At 33.2% G+C, this 27,680-nt stretch overlaps 1 long non-coding RNA gene across 1 annotated transcript in view; it reads right to left on the bottom strand.

Moving 5' to 3' along the window:
• Positions 1-25,632, bottom strand: part of LOC107309261 — a 44,434-nt gene extending 18,802 nt beyond the window's left edge. Inside the window, exons 1-2 of the long non-coding RNA XR_004306448.1 lie at positions 25,549-25,632; positions 2,491-2,613 (exon numbers count right to left, since the gene is read on the bottom strand). This is a non-coding gene — a long non-coding RNA (uncharacterized LOC107309261). The remainder of the gene's footprint in view (positions 1-2,490; positions 2,614-25,548) is intronic.
• Between the last annotated feature and the right edge of the window lie 2,048 nt (positions 25,633-27,680).

Below are 27,680 nucleotides of genomic sequence, written 5' to 3'. Positions count from 1 at the left end.
GCGAGGCCACATCTGAAGTATCCAGCTCTGAGCTCCTCAGTACAAAAAGACAGGGATTATCAAGAGAGAGACCAGTGGAAGTCCAGAAAGATGATCAAGGGCCTAGAGCATCTGCTGTACAAGAAATCTGGGACTCTTCAGCCTGGAGAAGAGAAATATGAGAGGAGACTTCATGGCTGTTCATAAATATCTAAAGTGTAGAAGTCAGATGTGTGGGGCTGTGCTCTTCTCAGGGATGTGCAGCAACAAGATAAGGGGCAATGGTCACAAAGTGAGTCACGGGAAATTCCATGTATATATGAGGACATATTTCTGAACAGTGAGGCTTCAGAACACTGGAACTGGCTGCCCAGAGATGTTGTGGGGTCACTTCTGGAGATGTTCAAGACTTGCCTGGATGCTTTCCTGTGTATCTTTCCCATTTTTCTAGGTGACCTCCTATAGAAGGGTGTTGAACTTAATGATTTCCAGAGGTCCTTTACAACCAGAAAAATTCTGTGATTCTGTGACAAGAAGTAGACTGCTTTTTATTAATTGCCTTGTTTTAGTCAAGTATGAAACCTGTGGTAAGGTCATAGCCCCAGCAATCATAGCAAATTACGAAAATGGCAACTTTGGGTTTCAGGGAATTCTAATTTCTCAGGGAGAGAAACAGATATTTGAAAAATTTTTGACCTATTCTGTTTGATCCAAGATTTCAGCTTCATGCATATCCTATTTTAGAGCATGAGTTGTTTTTTTTGTTTTTTTTTTTATAGATATCTGCATGTGGTCAGTCTGTGTTATGGATGTTTATTAATAACTGATCACTAATCTCTGGAGCTCAACAATTATCTCAGCCAAGAACATCCACTTTGCCCTTCAAAAGTCATTTTTTCTCTAAATAATAAACATCCAAAACAACAGCATAATTGAATGAAATGCCAAGGAATTATTAATGTAATGGAGATGTCTTGTTCTCATAAATTATTGAGTTCAAAATAGCTGTCAACCTGTTGAATATTCCTAGGACTGTGTTAACTTTTTCTTTAGCAATTTTATCTTTAATTTATTAAAGTAAAAGCATCAGGATAATAATGATGAGAACCTGGCTTGCATACTAAAAAAATCTTGACTGAAACCAATATGTATAAGATTTAAATTAGTTCAAGCTATTCTGAGTTTTATTGTTGCTGTTTATATTTTAAGGATTTCAAACATAACACTCCAGGTGTTACTCTTCAGTCAGCATTACAATTGTTACAAGGAAGTATTTTTTTTTAAAAAAAAGAACTACTGAAAACCAGATTTTTTCCTATACTCCTTTGGTGGTTCAAGACACAAAGGAGCTATGCTGGGGCCCATGCTAATATTACCCTTTTACTTCTACTTCTCACAGATTTCCTGGCCAGAATGATGTCTGTAAGCCATCACTGGGCCTTTGAGCCCAAAGCAAAGATATGCTCTCAAGTTCCAGACTAAGCAAAAACAAATGTATCTCTCAGAATGTGTTTGGAACTGTTTAAATATAATCAAAAACACTACAATATTAGGAGAGTGGCAAGACCTTTAAAATTTGATATATTTGATATTTATCAACCCTGTTGCACTTCAGTTTTCTGAACGCTGTATTTTATTGCATATGGCAATTTTATACTGATACTCTTTCATGTGCTTGCTCATTTGGCTTGTGATGAAAATTACTGTATGAATACGTGAAATAATATATTGGTATTCAGTAGTTCATATAAAAGGAACCAACAATTTTCATGATTTTAAAGCAAGTTCTAAAGGAATCAACAAAAGTCCTCAATTTTAAGAGCAACTTCAAATGTTCTGAGTTTAACTAAGTGATCTCAGACTAATTATTTTTTGCTGATAAAAATAAGTCAGAGGTAAGTGGGCAATATTGACTGGACTTTTCAGTAGTTGCTTGTCCTTGTTGGACATCAGTCTGGTACTCCACTTTTCTACATATTAATGTAAAATTTTGTTTTTTTTTTTAACAAAAGCAGTATACAAGGCCAACTACCATCTCTGTTCTCAGGGCTGAAAAGATGAGAAAATAAGAGAATAAGTAGCTCATCTTGTTGTTCCATTTATATGTGGAGTCAAGTAACAATGAGGTGGCTGAAGTTTAGCATGGATAAATCAAAAAATGTGATTGTGAGCTTGAGGCAAACAAGAGTAGATTAAGATGGACTTATCAGAGGCCCTTTTGTGAAAATACATGTTATTCATTGCCAGAGCTCACAGCTTAGCTTTGACCATGAAGAATATCTTGCTATAACAGTATAATAGCAGAATAGTTTTCTCTGTGCACTCATGTCCAAGAGGTTGCAGGTGTTTCTTTCAGCTGTGGACTTAACCACTCACCATGATATAAACTATCAGTAGATTTAAAAACCAAACCAAACCAAACCAAACAAAACAAAACAAAACAAAACAAAATACACAAAAAAGAAAAACATTAAGCCCAAAGCAGGGGTTCAGAAGGAAGCAGTTTCTTACCATGTGCCTCTCAATCAGAGCACCTTGAAGAACAGAGAAGTCATTGATGCAGAATGTACCATAGTGCTCAGTGGCCACTTCTGACTGCTCTAAGTATAAAGGGAAAGATCCTTGGACATCGGCCTGTAAAAAAAGTGGCTTTTATTACTGGTACTGCAGCATTTAATAGAGGTATTTCAACAGGAATCCTTTCATGTAGAAAAACAAAGATCTGTGAGTAATCTACTCTCAGCAGAAGAGTTTTGGACTCTAATTTTCTCTAACTACAAGACTTGATTACATCCTGAGAGTCTGAGGGTCATTAAGGGGTGGAAAGAAACATATTTCCTGTTGTTGATAAAATGCCCTCTTTTTCAAATGTTTGTTATGTGCACTGGTTTGTTGAGCTTTTAATGTTTCTGGATGGTCTGAGTGTAAGAAGTAAAAAGAACTGCCAAAGCATGATTTACCAACATTTTTACAGATGACTTTTTGGGTTAGCTATGTAGAGAAATACAAATAAATAAAGTAATTGCAAATGCTACTTGCCACCTCATATTGGATTTGCCACTGAATAATTCCATGCAGGAATGACAGAATAAATACTGGGAAATTTCAAACTGAATGCATAATTACCTTTGTTGTATTCACAGTTGTCTGTACTGCACATGAAATATATACGTAGCTTGGAATAGCTTGGATAAAAGTACTCTAAGACACTTAGGTTTTATTTAGTAATAACAATATGTCACAGCTGTTGGAGGCCCCAGTAATTGTAAAAAATGTCTAAGACTTTGAATATAGATATATTTTATAGAACTGGATAAAAAATATGCTAAATGAATCAAAACCCTACACTCAATAACACCCAGTACATCAACAGTGGGGAAAATGGAAATGAAATCTTTATGCAATGGTAAAGAGGAAACCTCTATTTTCTATGCAGTGGATTCCCTGTGTTGTGTCTGTATAACATTATGTCTGAAAGATTATTAGGTATCTAGAATATTTCATAATATTTCATTTCTTTAACACTGAGTGGATCCTGATACTGAGTATTTACAATGTCATGGACAAAGATCAGGAATACTGAAATGCACCCAATAGCTTTACTGAATGAAATATTATCCTCAATAATATCACCTTGTACTCTAGATTGAGATGAGCAACAATCTGCAAAATCATAATCATAAGGGTTTTAATGTAAGTAGCTCCGAGCTCCTTTGAGGACCCATTTTCACCCATTGTGAAAGTGGTCTATTTTGCTTCTGTCACACTTACTTGTGGGAAGATAAACTATGAAGAGGCGTGCAACAAAATAAAGTATTTACTGCACCAAAATGTGCAAAAGCTGGGCCAGATAGCCAACTTTTAATGAAACAAATCTGTTTCTGTGTCTCAGAGTGATTGCTGAACAGGAGTGAAATGGTACCCCAAAGGGAAAAAATGGGCACTCCAATAACTTAATATTTTAGTCTGAAGCTTACAGAACGTAAACAACATCCTGACATTGAGGTCACTCGAGAGAGCATAAATGCTACAAGAAATGAATTTTCTATAGCAAGACTAAATCGGAGTCCACAAACCTAGAGCTACCAGGGCTATGGTTTGCAACACAAGTCAGAAGATGCTAGTATCAGTAAAATAAGCTACACTGTCTCACTTTGTAGCAGTTTTCATTGCCATATAGGAAGTATCTTCAAGAAAGAACCTCTGTGAAGGTATCCTCAGATTAAAGCAATTGTAAAGGATTTGATATACAGTAAGAGAGCAAGAAAGTCCTGCTGGAAATCAGAGAAGTATTGGCCACCTGGATTTAGGCATCCTGAAAGATGAGCTGGAAAATTCCAATTTGTTAAAAGTTCAGAGTAGAACACAGAAGAAACACTCAGAATCTCTGATCAATTTAATAGAGACTCAGCCATATGCTTACTTGTTGATACTTCTGTCATTCAGAATCAGTGCCCATTTGACCTAAATCAAAGGATTACTTGTTTTGTGGAACAAACAGGGGCTCCTGGAGGAAACAGTATTTTTCCTAAACCGAATTCAAGCTCTTTATTTCAGTGAACATCCTCACTTTTTTGCATTTTTACCACCTGAGAATGCCATAAAACAATAACGTGTATGGGGCAAAATAGTATATAGCATGAATAGAGCTTTTCTTTGTTACAATTGGGAATGGAAATATTTGCAAAATTTCCAATTCTGTTGAGCTTAACACAGCAATCCCATGAAGGGGCACAGGTCTTCAGTGAAATGTGGATTTGATTGAAGAATAGTTTATTTGGTGACTTGAGCCTAATGGAAAAAAATACTTGTCAGTGCAGCATTTCTTAACATTTGATATTCTATTTAATTTTTTTCCATTAAAAATGTAATTTTCCCCATGACTGAAATGAGAACATAGGAAGTGACTTATATAAACATGTTTATTTTGTCAGCCCCATATTTTAATTTGCATGGAAAATTCACATATTGGACTAAGCGACTGCTAAAAAGAGTTCTTCATAAGCTGTAATAAGTGTGTAAAAAGATAAACCATTTGCAGCATAATTTTAAGTATATTAGCAATAAATGGTTAGTTGCACTCATCTAATCCTTTATGCTTGTATTGTTTAATTTACTTGTAAGTCAAAGCTGGTAATAAAATACAGTAAGGTACTGCACCGAAGCTATAGCATGTTGATTTTTAATTAATAATCTCATAAAATATAAATTAGCATGGTTAGCAACTCACTTGAAATCTAATTAACTTGCTTTGGCTATCTTGTTAGATGCCTGAAATACTAAAATATTTTTACAAGGCTAACATATTAATGTATTGTGATTGTGCATTAGTGCTCATTTAATTATACTGCAAAACTTAGTTTATCCTTAGATGAGCATTAAACATCAATTCAGTGAGCTGTCCTTTAACAAATCATATGATCACTGACATACAAAATCAGATTTATTAATCCCAAACGCATTATTAAGCACTTTTAACTTTCATTTCATATTTTACTGTCAGCACATGTAAAGATTTTAAAATACCTTCTAGATATATCTCAAGGAAGCAGGGCCAGTTGAGGAAGACAGGATGTTTGTTTAGCATTCTCTTGATCGAGTCAAAATAGAGTAAAAAATTAGCTGTTTGAGCTCCACATTTTGTGATAAATGAATCACTAACTACAGATGAAGTCAATCTTTTCTTATGGAAGAAGCCTGAGTCTTGAGTCACCAGCAATCACAATGCATCTTGTTCTCAAAAATCTCTTCCTATGGCCTTTGTAAGAACTACTGAGCATAATTGTAATGTACTTACCATGCAGATAAAATGATTTTTGAGACATTAAACATAACCTTATGTGATCACCTGAGGTCGTCATTTAAGATGCGTGACTATGAAATGGTAAACAAGCATACGTGTGATTTTCATAAAGCAGTCATCTTAAAGAGCTGAATTAAATGAGCAAGCATTGCACTAAGATGATTGTTATCTCCCCTTCCTCATCGAGAGATGGATTAAAAGGGATATAGTCTCACTGAAAGTGAGCAGGTTTCATATGGTTCCAAAACTAGAAATTGCAAACCTCATAAATCATAATTCAATCTTTCCTTGGAATTTAAACAATAGAAGGAACTTCTCATGCTTTCATAATTAGTTGTTTCGGGGGCATTCTGAACATTACTACAGGTAAAAATATAGTCTAGAACACCTGTTCTATTTCATTAACTTTTTTCAATGACCAAGAGTAATAGAAACGTACAAAAATTTCTTTATGAGTTAATGGACCTGAACTTAATTTTCCTCAAGAGACAAACAAATTCTTTTAGAGAGTACTATAACCATCTATTATTGTGTAATAGGTGAAAATGTTCCTCTGACTTACACAGTTTCTTTGATCTCAGTGCCAACTCTGCCAATTTGTATCATGGATCATTAACAACTAATTTTTTGGATTTTTACTTCTCATGATGGTTTTGCCCTTAATCACACAAGAAAAATTTACATGTACCAATACATGTTTACAAATGTAAGCAAATGTTAGGATACAATGTGAGTATAAATTGGAATAAATAAAAATAATAATAAATAATAAATAAAAATAAAATATATTATTTTATATTATTTTAAAATTAAAAAAAAAAAGAAATGAAAGTTATTCTATAAATTCATTTTTCACATGTTACTTTTAAGCTCTCACTGTGTTAAACCTTTTCTAGTTCAATGACTAGTGTCAATAAATGACTCCAAAGAAACCATTAAATAACAATGAATTTTCCATTTGACAAAATAAATTTTTTGAAATCTCTCATAATGTTTTTTTTTCTTTCGAATTTCAAGCATTTCTGTGTATTAAGAGAAATATATAAACTTATAAAGAATAATCTTATCCTTAAATTTTACTTCAAATGCAGTATAATTAACTATGAGTTGTGAGTATCAAGGTAAAATTAAACTCATAACATACAAATCTTCAATAACATTGTATAATAAAATCACTATATATATCTTTTGCAGACAATTTGGAAAACCTGATTAAAATACACTGCAAAATGAAAAAGATAATTTTCAAATATATGGGATTATATGGGGATGAATTACCTGAGTTCCCCTCTATGATTTTCATTTTTAAAGAGATGAATGAACACTGACTGTACCATATTCATAGTTCTATGCAGATAGGTTGTGTGGTTGCATGTTAGCATTTTTGCTTGTAGTCACACACTGTGCAGAAGTAAGGGTGCCAACTTTAATAGAAGAGATACTTGACCTTTTGAAAGGGAGGTTCAGACATTAGAAGAAAATACATATATTAAAAACAAAACAAAACAAAACAATAACAACAACAACAACAAAATGTAACCATAGGTGAAAATTTGTGTGATGGCCACAATGACGAATGCAATCACCTTTGTTATTCAAAGACTACAGTGTGACATTTCACTATGGTAGTAACATGTTCATCATATTGATGATCCTAATGATATTATATTAGCAAAGACAGATTAATCTTTTATCCAGAAAATATATGGACAGCAAACTCTAAATATGTCTGAGCTCTAAGGGCTTTTCCTCTGCATCTCAGAACAGTGGGAACAGAAAAGACACACCCTTCAGTAAGTAGATCATAATTCCCAATTCATTCACATCCAGCATGAGCATCAGTGTGTTCCTTCAACACTTGTAAACAAATGTTATGCAGAAGATAACCAGGTAAATAAATAGTGGAGATAGAGGTCTAAAATTCAATAAATCTTAGTCTAAGACAGTCTTAATTCCTACCCAAAAGTGCAGTTTTCTCTGTCTTTGATTACTGAACACGAGGCTCAGATCTCTGTTCAGATCAGCAACATACAATTTCCTCTGGTTTCATTTTATTTACTGACGTGCTGCCAGTTGATCTTTGACTTTGTGCTGCAGGTGAGCATGATTAACTCAACATGTTATAATCTTAATGTATGCTCTGAGCTCTATTAAGTTTCATTATAACTCCTGAAAGATATAAGATTTGCAGAGGGACAGATATGTTTCAGGGCCAAGAGTAATGCAGGATTTCTTTAAGCATGGACAGGTAGTAAAAATGTCTTCTGAATCTGACTCTATTTAGAATTAAATATGTTTCTAACTAAAGAATTCTTAATATGTCTCTATTTCTTCTTAGGTAGTCCTAATAAATTTAAACATTGTTATATAGAAAGAATGGATATGTACCTCTAATAAAATAATTGGTGATGATACACTATGTGAGCACAAATTTTTGCATAACAAAAGATTTGATTTTAATGATGATATAAAGGACATTTTATTCTATATCCTTCCAATAAGAGGAGTTAATAGTTGTAAGTGATATTAAATCTACGTTTCTTTGCCTGTCTTTAGTCATTGTCTCATGGGACATGTCAAGTTTTTCCTTCTCTGCTTTTTTTTTTCTTTCTTTTTTCTTTTAATTAAGGTCCACAAACTAAAATAGGCAACTTATTTTTATTATTTTCTGGAGTTTATTAAGTGATCAGAGTACTTCAGGCTGCAGCAAGTACTTACAGACAAACAGAATTTCAGGGTTATTTTTGGAAAGGAAAAGGAAAAATATAACAAGAAGATGTGAGATCTCCACCAATCAAAATCCTGTCTGATTAAGGAAGGGAAAAAGCAACTCCTTTGTGAATAGACTTCATATATTCCCTTTCTCATCCAAATTATTGTTTGCTTTTGAAATGCACTTCAAAATAAAATTTATCAAAATAAATAAATTACACATAATCATAAAAATTGTGTATATTTTTCATTAGGGAATAAATTTTCCTATACCTTTTCATGAAAGTTGCCTCTTACATGAGGCCCTACCTAATGAAGCACACATACTATTTCATATTAATAGCAGGGTAAGCATCTTTTCCTAAAGATAATATGAGCTCACATATATTTACAGTTGGAGCTAGGATCTATCCTACCCATGCTTATGGGCAGCATTCCTGCAAGAAGCCCAATTTAAAAAGTAACTGTTAATTCTCAAGGTTTAAAATATCAAGTATAATAATCCAAAAACTATACAACCTGCCTGTTTTCTGGGTTTTTTTTTTTTTTTCATTCATTTCCAAGTTTGAACATTTGGAAATTCTCAAAATTTCCACCCTAGCTATTATAATTGTCAAAAGTAATGAATTAAAAATGCTATGAATGCTGTGCATAGGTCTTTTTGGTAAACAATCAACTATAAAATTATTTATTAAGTAATCGCTTTGCATGGCCCTTTATCAATTTTAAATGAAAAACATTGCTGAGAAGGGCTGGTACTTACTTAACAAAACATACAATTGCATAAACACATTCAACAGTACAGAGGAATATAGAAATGCAATAGGAGTCCATATTGCTTTAGTTGTGAGTTCTTCCCTGACCTCAGCACAAGGTGAAACTAAACAGTAGAAATTAGGCCACCTTGTCGAGAGGTCCATAAAAGAATAGTTCAAGTAGGCAGAGACAAAATCAAAAAGGCCAAATTCAAAAATAGATGCTTTTAACAAGATGTATCAGGAATAACAAGAACTGCTTTAGAAGTGCATTAATAGTAAAAAGACCAAAGAAAGTGTTGGCCTACTCTCAGTGAAAAAAGGAAGCTAATTGCAGATGATATTGGGAAGAACAAAATGTCACAGTCTTTTCTGAGAAAATCTTTCCTGGAAAGGTCAATTTATGATTAGATGATTACTGCAGCAGATAGAAGGGGAAAAAAAAAATAAGCAAGTAGAACAGGGATGACAAAACTTATTGGAATATTTGGTGGATTGGAACAGTTAGGGGCTTGGCAGATGTCTGAGCATAACTCCTTCTCCACAGAAAAAAAAGACATGGGTTTGCTCTCAGCCTGCCCTGCTCCCCATCACTGATTCACTGCTATCTGTATATAGAAACTGCTGGAGGGACAAGGTAGAACTGAACCAAAACCAAAAGAGAAATCATCAACAACAACAACAGCAAAAAGAGGAGACAGTTTCCTTTGGAGAACAAGAGAGAGAAGGGTTATCAGTTAGGTTTAAATGCATTTCCCAGAGAAAATTTGAAGCATAGAACAAAGCTATTTGTAAGCCTGGAAAATAACAAAGAAATGACACCCAAGATGGTTTTGTTGTGAAAAATCATAAAAAATAATATCATTTTCTTTGTCAGATTATTAGATCTTGCTGGTGAGAAAGGAGCAAGAAATTTCTTGAAGATTTTTACCATCAGCCAGGCTTTGATACCATCTCATCAAACTAGAAAAGCAATTTTTAAAAGCCTTTAAAATTTGCACAAAACAAGTTGGACAGTCATATGGAAGAAGTAGCAGACTGTGAATTCTCTCTGAAAATAAAACAAAGTTATCAGGTGATGTCCATAGAATCAACTACATTCACTTCTATGCAATACTTTTACTAATTAAGAGCATGATGTAACTGAAAACTGTCTTGTTAAGTTTCAACATGGCATCAGACTGGGACTATAAGTGCATTGAAGGACAAGATTAGAATCCAAATGTGCAATTCATAATAAATTCAAGACATAGGCTGGAAATATAGGCTGAAAATCAATAATGAAATACACAACAAAAAATCAATTGCACAATAAAGGACATAAGAACAATCAATTAAGAATGATTTCTCAAAATGATCTAGATTTAGAGAAAAGCACAAGCTGAATCAAGAAGGTATTACTCTTTTAATAAAGGAATTTATCTGCAAGAAATCTGACAATGTCTATCTTTTTGTTTTACTTTTGGAAGGCTTCAAATAGATGAGAGTGCATTTTGGGACATTTCATTTCCAAAAACTTGTTCATCAGTAGGTACAAGGCCACCAGAGATTGGCAGGAATGTTCAGATATTTTGAAAAAGAATGAAGAATAGAAATGATAATATAAAGTGGTTTTTGTTGTTTTTTTCGACAACATTTATGAACAGAAATAATCTATTTCAACTACAGCATAAAAGATAAAGACTAGGAAACATCACTACAGTAAGGGTAGTGGGGAGCTGAAATATGATGCTTAAGGGCTTGTGATGTTTCATTGCTGAAGAACTTCGAGAAATAGTTAGACAGACTCCTGTAAGGAATGGCCATGATGAGGAAACCTGCAGCTCCTATAGCCTCATTTGAAATAGTAGGTATAAACTAGGATTAGTTCCTAGTTGTTCCTTTAAAATCCTTTAAAAATCAGCAAAGACAGTGAAACTGCCTAAGGCTTTAAACATTAGCTGTTGAAAGCATTTAATTTCTTTGCATCCTACATACAGTGGGTATTGTCTATATACATAGATATGTATGTATATATATATAAACAGCCTGTACATAAAATAACATATAATGCATATATGTGTGTGCATTAGTGTATATATGCGTGGTATATATACCAAGGTGTATATGAACATTCAGCAGGTATTCAAAACACCATCTGGAATCCTTAATTTTTTTTTTCCCAGTGATTATAAAGTAAATACAAATAACATAATTTATTTAATTAGGTAGCTATAATCGATGGTGCAACTACTTCCCCAACCTATTATCTAGAATGAAAACTATCTGCAAGAAGAATATATTTATATACACTGCCTTTATATCAATATATGCATGTTTCTCAATATCAACTTTGCAGCGATTTGAATTTTTCTGAATTTTCTTTTCTGGTCATAAAAAGTCATGAAATTTGACCTGCTGACCTACTAGCAAATGTAGAATTTAGAATTCATGTGTCATAAAACTAAGTTATCCAAAACGAATCACCCTCTCTAGAAGTCAAATGTACTTGAAAGAGAGTGGTTTGTTAATAAAGTATGTTGAAATAAACAACAGGGAAACAATGACTAGCCTGTGGACCAAGGAGGAATGTACATTCCTTCATGTAGTGCAGAATATCCCATTGTGTCTATGCGGTTTGTAAACACATCCAAAACGCTAATTACTTGCAAATTACAATTTTTGCAAAGAGAAACAATTATTACTAAAATATTTATTGTCTGCATCATTGAACAGTTTCACAGAAACAACAGGAAAAAAAAAAAAAAAAGGATATATTTGGAAATGTTGAAAAGCTTATTTTCAAGTCAGCTAAAGTTACCTCATCCTGAGCTTTTATCATGTTTCCTTGGAAATGTAATTTAGTGTTAGAAATACAGCCTCTAACCACTGTAAAGAAACTCCTAAACCAGAGAAACCACATTGCAACATAGAGGATATAGTTGAGGAGAAGCTGGCTGCAGAAAGAAGGTTTGATGCAACATAAAAGTTAAAGAAGGTAGATGTCAAATCCAAACTAACTTAAGATTTAACTTGACAAACAAACAAATAAATAAATAACTTGAGTACAAAAGTTCTTTGAAAAAAAGAAATAATAATCCAGATGTACATTTTCTAGTCCCAGATGAAAGAAGAAGTATTTAAGGATAGACAAACTATCTTGGAAATATACTCACATCACTTCTGCACTGAGACTTGTGGGGTATTTTCCCTAGTGGAAAACTAATTCAGACTTACTAGTCTTGAGTACATTTTGGCCACAAAAGTAGTTCTAAGCTGACACATATAGTCCATAGAATGGCTTTCAATTTCCAGTCCTGAAAATGAATCCCATTGTGTAAAAACCAGACTGTGATAAGATTATATAGTAATGCTGTTACACCATAATTAAGATTGCAAAGTGGAAAATAAATTTACCAGTGGAGACTGTTAGAAGCAAAAATTAATTAGCTTAATAGTAATTTGACTAGGACAAGAGGATGTAAATGGTACAAATTCTTTAATTACATGTGACACCTAAAATGCTCTTCTCATTTTGAAGATCCCATCACTAGGAGGTCTCAAAAGCTTGACATATGTTCTGTTCTTATTTAACCAGAGGGACAAACACCATACACTGAACCAGCACAAGCTAATCCTGAAAGATAACTCTGTTAACAGACAGAACTTGCCTTGAGCCAGTTACCTTTTGAAAATAGTTGGAAGGTCTTGTTTCAAAAGGGACTAATTTCTGTTTCATATTTTATTTTTGGATTCTTTATTTTATGGCTGCACATGAAGCTATTTAGGTGCCTCTTGTGAGCAGGGAAGTAATGAATCATTTTGAAAGGAAGTGTCTGCAGTCTTGTGAGAGTGGGCCATTTTGTCTTTTAAAACCATTCTGAAAATAAACAGAAAACTTGAAATCATTCCAGTCTAGTCTGCTACTCCTATTTATAAGAGGGTTTTATAGTGCTGTTTTTCAAGTCATTATACTGTATATGCAGAAGTACACTACTAAAAACTAATTATTGATATAGGTCAAGGCTGACTACATTATTCCTAAAAACTTTCAAGCTCTATTAAAGCTTTACATTTTGATAACTGGCAGGAAGGATGAAATAACTAGACTAGACTGGTGCAAGGCTTGATGTACATGAAATCTGCTAAAACAAATCAATATGTACTGGTTGACAAGCTTTGATCTAGGAGACATTTGTAGATTTCTCAGTTAATGTTTTTATGTTCTTCTCTAAACACTGAAGATTTAAAATTGCTGATCATCTTTTACTGAACCACAAAATAGTTAAGGTTCACAAAGATCTATGCAGATTGCTTATTCAGCCCCACTTTTTCTCTAAGCAAAACTTTCTAATAAGTATTTGCCTCTAAAAATCTTGGAGTATCAGAGTCAGTTAGGTATACACAAAAATTGATATATATATATATTTTTTTTTTTTATAAAAGTATGGGTTTTAATATAGATTGTTAAGGAATAAAGGTGAAAAGAGTATTCATAGAAAACACTAGGGAAATATAAAAATGTACTGCTTAGGCAGATGCTGTCAAAGGAACAGGAGGCAGCTATCTTTGATAGTTCCTGATTTTGGTCCCCTCTGATAATCACGGTCCTAACTAAGTTTTGCATATCACTGAAAGTCATTAGATGGGCTGAAAGCCTGAAGTTGTGCAAGAATTCATGGATTTTGATTTAATTCATAGTTGATATAATTGCATCAGCTGATTATTTTAGTGTAAATAATTCAAGAAAATACAGAACTGTACATTTCTCAGCCTTTAACATTGTTAAGGATTTTTAGTCTCATTTCTGTGTGCATAAGTGGCTATCATTTTCCACTTCAACATACATGTGAGAATCAAGACTCAAGATAGTTAAGAAGGCTGAAAGAATGTTCATTCTAGGATAGTTTACTAGAAATATGGCTAATTTTACAAAAGGGGGGAAATTACAATTAATTTTAAGGAGTCCATGGCACAAACATAAAATGAAACTTTGTGTAACCAGAAAATGAAGTCAGAAGCCAAAAAAATAAACTACAGATATATGTTACAGTCTAAGATCAGTCTAAGATCTGAGGGGAAAATTATGCTTAAGTCTGAAATATAAAATGCATAAATCTGAAATATAAAATTATTAGTTATGCAATGATTAAATTATAAACCCTGCAGTGATACTGAAGCCAAGGTGTATATTTCTTAGATCTGAAGATGTTTCAGAAACACACCTTTTCCTGTCTTTTTTTCTCAAAGTATGCTTTTAAGTTCTGTTCGATCCTTGTTCAGATACACCTCTGGGCAGTGTCACCAGATCGGCTCAGTGCAACATGAAACAGAAAAATGTAGATTTCTGAAAGCCAGGTAGATGAAGGTTCTGAAATATTTGCACCGGTTGTTAGAATCTACATACACCAATCTGAAAGGACACATTTGCAGTAGAAACACATTTCTCTGTCTTCAAATTACTCATATTCCATTTCATATGAGCTCATAATCATGCTGAATACCATGCACAGCAAGAGTTTACCTATGATATCGCTCCCAAATTTAGAAGGTTGCATCAATGCATAGATTTTGCTTCCTTTAGCATGTACATATGACACTAAGATGAATATAATAAGCTGAAAAGTTAAGAACAGGAAAGTTAGGACAGAACTTTAAGAATAAATGGAGATTATTAGGTTCAGATTGTGTTTTGAATGGGAAGTCTTAAAGCTATATGGATTATACCCAGAAAGCTCAATCCACTGTAATTAGAAAGCTGAAAAAGTCCCTGACCTTATATAAAATTAAGATATATTGCAGTAACAGCTTTTAATAGTACTTCAAGTACCAAAGATTGTATTAAGGTTGCTTGTAACTTTGTCTATACCCTTTCTACACTTTTGTCAATCACTCCCCTCATTGGTCATAAAATACATCTATGTTCTCATTTGCAGCTCTGGTAATTGGGACATAAATCTAGAGAGACAGAGTTAAATAAAATGCCACTAAAAGCTGTGTCCTGTCATTGGACTGCATCTCAGCAAAGTATTTATTTTCACTTTGTCTAATGACAGATATGCTGTGCTCTGTAACATGATAAAAATAGCTTACACAATAAAGCCTACTTTTTAAACATTTTTGGTTGAACTCAATCTGTGACATTCAAATAATCTTTTTTTTTCCCCCCTAAAATGTTCAAAGATGGTGATCTGTTTCATTAAGATTTTTGTTTCTTCATGAGAAAGGAAAACTTGCAGCATCAGTTCAGATACCATAGGACAAAAGAGAATGGAATTCATGTGTCCTCTTGTTTGCATTTTTTAGCGGAGAGTCTGAATTTAATCTCTCAGTCTGCAATTTAATAGTAGTAAAGCTTTGATAAATTTAAAGGAAAAGAGACTTATAGAGGAAAGTTTAACAAATGGAGAATGAGATGTGGGAAGACTCAGTGTTGCTGGTTTTGTTTTTTACCCAAAGTATCATATTTGGCAGCTCATCAATAGCCTACATGTTTCCCTGTGAACAAAATAGAACTGAAAATATTTTGCCAAAGGTATACAGATCAAGAAAACAAATACTGGAAAACAAAAGAAAACAAAACAGAAGTGTTTTATTCTAGTACTACTTCTAAAAATAATAGTAAGACCATTGCTCATAATCCTGGATAAAACTTCAAATATTGCCAAAAAAAGAAGTATATCACAGAAGTATTGACTGGTATTTCTAAACTGGGCTATTATTTTCTGAAAGCTTGATTGATTGTGGACTGTGAGACTATAACAAATCTATAATACAAATTAAGAATCATGTGCTTATGGGCCAGGAAGAAGGTTACTCTCAAATTACTGATTACCACATAATAACATCTATTATTCATCTTTTTTACAAGAAGCAAAATGGCTGAAGAATGGCTCAAGAACTGGTTAACAGTGCTGTGGAGAGACCTAAGCAGAATAGCAGCGTAAGAAAAAAATAATTGAATATTAGTTGTGCTATAGACTGAAGGCAACCATACACTTTGCCTGTGGGCAAAAACTGCTGTAAGTTCAAGTTCTGTACTTCTGTTCTGTCAGCAAAAAACACATTTTTTTTTTTCCTTTTGGAAAATGCTCTGTGCCCCAGGCTATCAAACACTGTAATAATGTGTATCTTAAACTTTCCTAAAAATTGAGATCTTTAGAAGACTGGAACATTAAACAAGTGAAAAATGTGGTTTGGGACTGAGGGAAGTAGGGACAGTGAAAGAACTGAATTGTACCCTTGAATACAAATCCATGTGGTGAAATGAGTATAGACAATAGACATAATTCCAGAAATAATTACTCTGTATTTATTTCCTTTGGAAAGAAAATGTCTTGACAGGATGAATAGGGAAAAGGATTTCATATTTGGACTTTAGATGGGAAAGTGAAGATATATTTATATTTGGTAAAATGCTTTATCAGACAAAACAAAACAAAAACAATATCCAAGATATGAAGAAATCAAAAGTTTACTTTGAATCTGAAGGAACCTGAAGTATAAATTTGAGGGACAACCCAGAACAGCTGTAGTGAGTCCAACATTTATGTTGTCTAACAGTTCCACCATTAAGGATTCATGAAACTAATTAAAATAAAATAAACATCTTATTCTTTTACAGGAAATCTTTGAATTTCAGCCGAGGGAAAAAACAACAACAACAACAACAACAACAAAACAACTGTGGGATGTTCCCATTTTTCCATTTTTGCTTCTATTGAAGCAAAATTCAAAATTCTCTTTTCGTCCCTTACTGCTTATGAGGAAGCTGGCAACTTGATGGATAATAACTAAGAAGACTATTTTATTTATACTAAAGTTATTTTTGAGGGGGAATCACTGCAGACTGCATTGGAAAGGCCTGGGAGGTTTCAATGTAATGATAGTGAAGTGAAACAGAGGTGTGAACTGGGTTGACTATACTGACTTCTCTGTCCCAGCATTGCTCACAACATCCATGTTTGGGTTGTATTTGTAGTAGATAATTAGTGATTTCTCTTTTCATAATAGAACTTTCTATTTACAAAATGCCTTTTTAAACATTATAAACAAATAAGCAAGCAAACAAACATACAAAAAAACTTAGCTCACAAGATATTGCGTACTCACAGAAAAGTTAGCTGAAATCACTTAAACTTTAGGCTACTGTGACTGCTCATGAATCTTAATCTACACTTAATTGATGTATATATTTTTAATTATTAGCAATATATTAATATCATTTTCCACCAGGCAACACAAGGAATTCACTTTTATATGGAACTTTTCATTCTTGGAATATATATGTTTTAATTTCACTAATATTCCACTTTTTACATTTTCATATATTATTGAATATATAGTAAAGAAAATGAGCAGTGCCATTTTTGCCACTAAAGTTCTTTTGAAACGCAGATGTGCAGATTTGTTAGGAAAATTAAGCTATGCCATTTTCTTGCAAAATGCTATAGAAAGACCATGTAAAATGTGTGCTGATTCAGACTTAAAGTGCTTGTAAACCCAAGAAATAATCCCCTGCATCACCTCTCCAACAGAAGATCTGATTTCAAAAAGCGTTACCCATTAAATTTGCATTCTACTTTCCTACAAGTTTCAGAGTACCTGACCTCCGGTAATCTTTTCAAGTACTGGGATCCTCACCAATATATATCAATATTTGAATATTCTGTTACTTGCTAATAAAGCTTAAATGAACTCAGACTTATCATATATTGAACTTTAAGAACTGGACAACTGTTTACTTCCCCAGGACCACACAAGACAGTATGTACTTCAGTTTATTTTTTTTTTGAAAGACATCTGAAGACTGTTTGAAGTGAATAATTTCCTAGATTCTTTTATTAGATCACTTGGATTTCCTTATTGTTCTAGATTTATAATTATATTTTTATTATAATAAAAAATATAGATATTGCACTCTATCCTCAAGGTTATTTGTCTATAATTATAAGCATTTTTTCCCCCAGACTTTACTGTAGTTAAACATTATTCAACACAGAAATTATATCTAATTCAATCTTACAAGGATTTTCAGTCCAGAGTAGTCACATTACTCTGCCTGAGTGGCCTCTCCAAAGGAGTCCATGACTTAAGATATTCTTCATTTACTATAGCGTATGTGAAAAATGTTGAACCAACTAACTTAAATATATCTACCCAGGCAGTGAGTAGTATAAAATATTGAGATAACTACAACAATGTTTTTATGAATGTAGTAGTTAAACATCCAATGAATATACACTTCTTTCCACAAACTGGCTGATGTGCTGGAGTCATTTTACTCATTACACAAACCTTCTCCCAGCATCTCTTCTAAGAATACAAATTTAAGACTTTATTTTGTGACCATTCAAGACTGACAAAAAGCACCTATTCATCAAAATATTAAGCTTCTCGGAAAAAGACAGCCACAGTAGTGTGAAGGCAGATTTGATGGTACTGGTAACAAATTCTGCATTACTATTTCAGTAGGAATGTGATTTTTTTGGAGATAACCTACCAAATACATCTTTGTCTATTTTATTTTATTCAAACTGTAGCTTTTAAAATCTGTTTCAAAAAATTCTGAAAATAAATAAATAAATAAATAAATCGTTTTTCCTCCAAAGACAATTATTCTATTCAACTGTTTTCCCTTACACAACCTGATGCAGATTTGTTGTGGGGCTCTCCCTTCTCCCTAGGCCCCTCCATTTCTCTGGAGGTAGCTTTTTAATTAAATAGTTACTTCGCTTTGGCTTATTTTTTATTATTTGTTTAAACGTTTTTCTCTGTGCTTTGAATTGATTGCTCCTGTACAATCTAAACTGAGCATCTGCTGTGACACTGAATGAATTTCTTATGCTATTGCCTCAGGACATTGCTACAAACACAGTGTTGCATTTGATAAAGATTCTCATGATAAAAGAATTTACAACAAAGGATGAATTAATTTTTGTAAAGCTCAATGGCATAAAGATCAGGTACTGTTTCTTCTCACTTCCAATTTCCATTTGCTTAGAAACTAGGTTTGTATTTATTTGAACTAATATGGAAAGCGCATTGTCACACTGCCAGACCCAAAATTCAACAAAACAAAGGTGCCTTTGTCATCAGGATTTCTTTCTAGCTACCCATACAGTCTTTAACAACAGGCTTAAACCAAGCTATATTATTCTAGTCTCTGCAATTTTCCTGATCTTGCAATGAAACACACTCTACTGTTCAGTTAAAGGCAAATTGACACTTCCAGGTTTTCTGTATTATAAGATTTTTATTTATTTATTTATTTAGTTAGTTAGTTAGTTAGTTATTTTTGTGGTCTTTTACCACTTTATTCTCCCTGAGTTTTCAAAGAAAGAAATCACAACTTATTATATATAGTTTTGTTGATGTTATTGTTTCAGTTCTATAGAACAACAAAAGGAGTTGGAAATATTTCTCAACAAAATAGAAGATTAGCAGGAATGAGCAGGAACAAAATAATCTGAATAGTAGAGAATTCTTCTGCAATTAAGAAAAAAAACAACAAAAAACAGACAGTGATGATAACTTCAGAACTATCAAATACATAACCATGGCTTGTATTTCTGCCTGGTGTTCTTCTAAGCACTGATACACATTGGAGACTCTTCTTCACATTAGGTTTTTAGCACTTGGTCATGGCCTGTTTTTATCCAGATTTTCCTTAGCTCCTGAAATGAATTCAGAAATCCTCAGCTCAATCCAGTCTGCCACTGGACTCCCATTCTGACCTTAAATGTGACAAAATTTCCCAATCAATTTTCTACTCAGCCACTCTAACTGATGATATCAAGAGAGCTGTAAAGCTACTTTTAAGCTCAATAACATCACAGAATGATAGATTTTAGGGAAAGAAAGAAATAACAAGTGAGTCACTTCTTGGCTAACACATGTTGCAAGGCTGTGCACAACATCATATTTCCTGCTAGTTTATCTAGTCTACATAGCTTGCATAGAAAGTAATGCTTCCTATTTATTTCCACGGAAACTACAACAGATACAAAAAGTACAATAATACTAAAATAATCACCAAAGCTTTGTATGCATTTTCATCAGCAACAAACAAGGGACTGCATGCTGCACTCATAAAAATCTTCACCAGGGGGTGTGACCCACTGTTTCACAGCTGCAACGATGGCATCATTGCTAGGAAAATGTTGCCCACACAGTCCATCTTTCATTGGCCCAAACAGATGGAAGTCAGAAGACAGCACATCCAGACTATATAGTGGGTGAGGTAGGACAATTCAGCCCAGTTTGGTTATGTATTTACAGTATTCAAACTGGTATGGGGCCTGGCATAATCATATTGCAAGAATTTATTTTTTTTTCCTCTGGCCAGATGTTACACGTTTGAGCCTTGAGCTTACTCAGTGTTGAGGTGTAGTGGTCACAGTTGATGACTTGTCTGGGTTCCAGCAAATCCAGAAGGATTACCCCTATCCCATCCCGTCCTAAGGGACAGTGCACATCACTCTACTTGCTGAGGGCTGTGTCTTGAATTTCTTCTTTGATGGGGAATTCATATGTCACCACTCCATGCAGTGCTGTTTTGACTCTGGCTCATAAAGCCAGACATGTCCTGTCATGGGTACCAATGCAGTCCAGGAACATTGTACTTGTTCAAAAGGTATTGAGAAAAGATTGCATATGGTGGGGTTTTTTGTTTGTTTGTTTGTTTGTTTGTTTGTTTTCTCTGTGTGAGCATCCATAGGAGCAACCTGGATAAAACCTTTCAAAATTCCAGTGTTGCCACCATAATTTCCAACATGTTTAATTCAATATTTTGCTCTGTACACAATTCTCTGGCCATAATCTGCCTATTTATGTGGATGACCATATTGAGACACTCTTCATTTCATGGTGTGTCCACCATACAAGGCTATCCAGAACACAGCTTGTCTTTCACAATGCTGTCATCACTGCTGAAATGTACAACCCACCACATCATTGTGCACTGTTTGGTTTGCATAAAGTATCAATGAATCACAGTGGGTGCCATCTTTAATATTTGGAAGAATTCAATTCTATGCTTTTCCTTTGTCCATACTTGCATATCAGATGCTTTTTGGTCAGACTGCCCATCTCCTGTCATCTGTCACACAGCAAAAAAATGTAACGGAATATTTATGGAAAGGTTCAGTACATTTTCAAAATCTCTCACATGTCTCTCCATGCTTAATCTTTTCTTTAATTACACATTATAAGTTTAATGTTTAGTGCAAGTTATTGAAAATCAATAAGGTTATAAATGTAGGACTGGTAATTACTGCATGACTTCTACAATCTCTTATTTACATAATTCATTTACTGGCAACTTGCATTTTAATTAACCTAGAAATGGTGCTTCAATGAAATTCCAATTTAGAGTGATAAATTGAAAAAGTTGTCAAATCTTGCACTTAGTCATGGAAATGCAAGTTTCATTGTCTACTCAGAAAGATTTAAGAATTATGCAATTAAGATGAGTTTAATCCTTCAATTCACAGAGTATTTCATAAATCTTTGTTTTATTTTATGGTAAATTGTATTTAAAACATAGTAATGATCAGAAACATTGCCAAGAGAATAGGATTTGCCAATCAAAATATTTTTCCCTTATAATATTCTTACTAAGTAAACAACTTGATCATAATATACTATACTATTAAAAAAAAAAAAAAAGAAAGAAAAAAAAAAGGTGAGGAATATTTGAGGAAGTAGTGTTAAAACCTTCCCAAATGCTCCATGCTGACACTGAAAGTATGACAGGTAGTAACAAAAGTAGGTCCTTGTACAGATTTAACTGTGAATATCAACTACTTGCTTCTTTTTATTATATAAGTAAAACAGTTAATTCCAGCCTCAGAAGGTAAGTCTGGTAAATTTATTGTCAAGATTTTCTCTATCAAACTATGGAGCAAAGATCCACATATATGAATATGTGTAAGGAAAGAGAACTTTGCTTTTAAAGCAGAAAGAAACTGCAGTTAGATTTTACTGACTTGCTTAAGCTGCAGTAGCTTTCATATAACATCACATATGTAAAATTCTCCTTTCTCCTTCCAGCTATCTCCTGCTGACAGTCTTTGTATACTGAATGAATTTTCCATTAAAGTTGATTTGATATTAAGGCCCATGTTCTTGGAAATAATTTTCTTAATGGCTTTTCAGAAAAATTTGCATTATAATATTGTTCGGCACACATCTGAAAAATACAGAAAAGTCTAAGACATTGTATTCCGGTTATCTGTGCTCCAGCATATTCAGTTCTATCAGAGAACCTATAAAAAGGCAATGGCTTTTAAAAAGGGCAGTCATATTGGAAGTCTTATCATCTTATTTCTAGCCTTTCTGAGCATGTGAATATATTGACATAAACAATTAGGTAATGCTAATTAATGGAATTTGCTTTGTAATACATGAGACTGGAGATTTTCTGTCACACACTCAAAATAGAAAATATTATCTTCTTCTGATTTTCAATGTCGTGGTTGAGATTTAAACAAAAATATTTAATTTATTTATTTTAAGGCACTTCTATGCCAGCATATACACCACAAGGTGTAATATAATTTGTCCGCTACACTACTTATGCAGCATTCTGCCTGGCATAACATTCCCTCTAGACAGAAGGTGATGACATATTATAAAAGCAAGCAACAAGCATTTGATCTTCTATTTATAATGCTTTTCTCAGAAATACGAGAGATACAACTCAATAAAGATTTGGTTGCCACTGTGTCAACACAACTCCTGACCTCAGGGCTAATTTGGAGTTTTGTAGCTTTATTAGCTCAATAATTTTAAATATGGTGTAACATTAAAAACAAACAAACAAACAAACAAACAAATAAATAAATAAGGAAAAAAGTTTTTTAAAAAAGTTCATAAAATATACTTTAATGTTTTTAGATCAGGTACATGTCAATGATATTGCTTTATATAATTATCTATAATTCATGACATTTTAGCCTAGCAAATAACTAGTTAGAATTTTTCAGAAAAAAACATTTCCTTATTGGCTTCCTTTTCTATCATCAAGAAAATGCTGCTTGAAACATTAGAGGTAAGGGAGCTCTTAATATCACAGTAGTTTGCTATAAGAATGTATTTTTGAGTGTCACAGGCTATGTTGAGAGGGAGAGAGAATATTAAATTTCTATGCAATAAGCATCATGAAGTTCTATATCCCTTTACCTCACAAGATTTTAGCAGAATGCTGTACTGGATGACAAAGTAATTAATCTATTGCCTCTAGACTTCAGTCCTTAGGCTGAGAAATAAAGTATTAAGTAATTTTATTTTCACTGAGATGGAATGGTGATGATGCACTTGATATACTTTACTGAGATGAGGACCTCAATATTGGCCTTAATTATATGAGGTAAAAGAACAGTAAAAATTGAGACAAATTTAAGAAAAAACAAGATTAGGTACTATTTTTGCTACGAAAAGGAGAGGAACACAGCTCTGTTCCAAGCTGCAGGCTTTTGCAGTTAAATGATCACTGCTACCTGAGGAAGTTAATTGAAAATGGTCTTTGATATCTCTGTGGTTGCTTCTGTGAATAGAAGGGTAGCATGCATTTGGCAAATCTGAAAATGAAAAAAAGGACTATCCAAAGAAAAATCTGGGGACTCAGAAACATAACCATAATTAGCATCATTTAACAATTTATTCCCTCCATTCTGAGGCACTGTAGCTGTGCACAAATGGCTCCTAGAATCCTAAATACTTAGAACCATGTGGCTTAAAGTACAGCACAATGACAGTGTTAAGCGGTTACATTACCTATAGGTGTATAAAAAGCCACTGAATTCATGAACAAAAGACTACAACTCAACTAAAGTATCATAATGTGGTTGTGCTTTGGGGCCTGGAGTCACTGCAGATATTTGTGCACTGTTAACAAGAGCTAAAACATTTAGCTTTTCTTCCCCCCCCAGAAATAGCTGCAAAACAAAAATGTATAGTACAAGCTCCCATAATCTGTTTTTCCAATGTTCCTTGTGGCATTGCTTGTAATGCTGATAGTAAATTCTCAGTGCCTGTTCAACATCTTGCATTTCTGAGATTCATAAGAGCCTACATTTGCACATGAGAAAGCCATTCATTTATCTAAAAAATCCTTCAGATGATAATATTTTCTCCTGATTATCTAGTTTGTACACAGATCAATGGTGTGGTAAGGGGGAAAATCCATTACCAATCCTCTAACACTGTGCTTTCTCTCAATACAGGACTTTGTGTATATATATGTATATATACTCTAGTTTATATAAAATTAGAGTTCCTATTTCTCTTCCAAGTTAGTACATCTCAAACCATTTATATTATTCTCACTGCAGTATAGTGTAGTGTGTCTTTATTAGTCTCCAATTATTCATTAACAACTCGATATTTTGGTTCCGTTTCTGTTCCATACTTCATTGTTACTTTGTACTGACACATGGAAAATGAAGTTTCAAAGTAAAATGTATTCATCATTCTTTTATTCTAGCAATCTTGTACATAAAGTTCATATTCTATCTATGACTTTATAGCAATTTATTGTTTTTTATATACTCAGTGATTGCAGATGAATTTTACAGTCAACACAATGGAAAATTATATTCTAAGTTTGCATACATGTTTTGAATACTCAGTAAGATGAGCTTAAATTTATTAATATAAAGTAATTTAGAGTTGTAGTAGATATGCATAGATTTACATAGGAAATAAGAAAAATGAGTGAGTTAATAAACAAATACAGTTTTCAGATGTTTGCTTTATCATACAAAAATAAAGTCCAAAAAATATGATAGAAAAACAAAACAAAACAAAATACATAAAAAGAAGAATTTACTTAAAAAGGTAGGGATACTGACACATTGCAATCTAGGGTGTGAGCAGACCATTCCCAAATAAGATGATTTTTTGGCTATATGGTGTGAGTTGTGCTGAGTATTACAATTGTTTTAAACACACATCCATTTAAACGAATGGATTGAATGTACTTCTTCATATTTTTTTAATGCTTTTCAGAAAAATAGCTAGGTGCCCATTCTGTAAAATAAAAAAGAAAGTGAAGCCACTAAGTTAAGTCTTTTGAATATCATCGTAACTTCAGTGAAATGAATTTCTTTCTCTTCTGCAAACACAACTTCCACATGAAAGACAAGTGTTTGCAATAATATGGTAAAAAGTTCATATAAATTACACCCCTCATCTGAATTATGCTCTTTTCCATTTCCTATCTTATGCTAAAATCAGTGTTCTGGCACAATTACAAACTTATTGCAGGAAGTAATACTGAAAGAGAGGCATAATAATCTAATTATTCACAGTCCTTACTTGTGGAGAAACTGCTTATCACCAGTGAAATAAGACAGGCCACACCTGAGTTTTAGGGCTTTCCTGCACCACTGCTCCACAGCTAAAAAAAACAAAAGAGGTTAAGTCAGAAAATTACACCTGATACTTCAGGTTACTTCACATTTGAGAACATACCTACTAAAAAAAAAAAACAAAACAAAACAAAAAACCATAAATAAATAAATAAATCCAGAAACTATGAGAACAAATACAGTCTACAGTTATTTGTGCATAAAATTTATGTAATCTTTTAAAAGCTAAGGAACTTGTCTTGGTGAGAGGTGAATGCGTTGCTCACAATTCAGTCCTTTACACCTCTCAGATAGAAAAAACAATTTAGAATAGCAACATGGTGGGTAAATTTTGGCTTATAATTATCTGATTTATTGAATAGGTTATTAATTTTGGAAGGAGAAAGCCTGTTTTAATAGATGATAACAAGTTTCCATTGCTTCCTAATACTAGCAAACTAATTTTTATTTCTACTTTTTGAAAGAAGAAAGTAAAAGAACATTTTGGCTCTCAGTTACAGCATTAAAATGCTTGTGCTATTGCATATGTGTGCTTTTATATCTTTTATCTATATAAAGAATATTAGAAGACAACTCTGGATACTATTCAGGTAAGTTTCTTGTTTAAAGAACATCATTCCAGCAATTTTACTGGTCATCCTAAACCTGAAAGGTGAATAAATCGGAGATGACCTTGATGCTGAACCTGTTTTGCTTATGTGTTTTTTTTCCCCTCACAGTCCCTATAGTATTAGGTGTCTATTTTTCTGTTCTAGGGAGCAGTAAGAGGATGATTTAGCCTTGAGAAGACTTTAGATAATTTTCAGAACTTCTAAAAGCTATTTCAGGATTACATTTACTCCCTAAACTCAACAGTAATATACAGAATATAACGAAGTTTCGCTTTTTCTGATTTATTCCAAATGTTGAGACAAGACTCATATTTACACATATCAGGCATTGATAAAACTCTTAAGGGGAATTATCTTATTTAATCTATGTCTACCTCCATATAAAACATCTACTGTTTTGTAAAAACAGTAAATGATATGTGCTTTCTATCAAAGACATCTAACCAGTATTTGAGAATCGAATCATTATTGAGTTTTAAAATGGGTTAAATAAAACCATTTTAGGAAGCAATTTAAACTACATGTCATTTTTGATAGTATCTTCACCTAAAATGCCTACAAAGAGTATAAAATTGCTATTCCTGTAAGATCCCAAATTATCAGATGGCATTTTCTCTAATTGTGTCCACTCATCTTCAGGGTTTAAATTGAAGGGTCATCTTGCTTGTAATTTAGTCTTCATTTGCAAAGTACATTTGCATGATGAAAACGTAAAAATAAGATTTTTCAGAACTTTACAACACTTTCTAGATGTTTTGCAAGTTGTTTTTTTTCTCCCCTATGTACTTTGACACTGAAACTCTGTGACACATTTAGGAGCAGTTCTATAAAAATGATGGGAAATGTCCTTTGCTTTCTAGAATTTTTAAGAACTCATAAAGATACAGTGTATTCTACAGCGTGGAATGGCAGAATGATGGATATTTTTTAGTGCACGCTTCCTTACTGCAGTTGTTTGAAATGTCACATTGAACAAATTAGAACCTACTATGGCTGTTGGAAGGCATGGAAGGAACACATGCAGAGCATTCATACATAATTCTATATACCCTCCTAACTAATTTCCTTGAAAAGCTTTCTTGGAGAATTTATTGAAGGAAGGGATCTGGGTTCTACAGAATGTGCAAAGCCCATCCTTGAGGTCCTAATCATGATCTTGTAGCTCACTAAGAGTAATGGGTTTATTAACTATTGTGTGTTTTTTTTTTCTAAAACAATAGAGGAAGAGATGTGGGGAGTGTGAAACAAAATTTCTTTTGCATGTGTCCTAAAATTTTTAAAGAAAATAAATTTTAACAGGGCTATCCCTGACACTACACAGATGTTCTTCCTAAACATATGTTCTTTCAGTGTTGGCTAGAATACCGAATAAATTCTCCCTACTCAATTACTCCCGAAAGACAAGTTAGGCAGATGCCTTACTCGTAAAACACAGAGGTCTTTTTACACAACTGCTTAGTAAGGTACC

This window comes from Coturnix japonica, chromosome 2, assembly GCF_001577835.2.
Source record: "Coturnix japonica isolate 7356 chromosome 2, Coturnix japonica 2.1, whole genome shotgun sequence".
NCBI lineage: Eukaryota > Metazoa > Chordata > Aves > Galliformes > Phasianidae > Coturnix > Coturnix japonica.
Note: the sequence above shows the minus strand (reverse complement) of the source record. Positions and strands in the feature narration are given on the sequence as shown.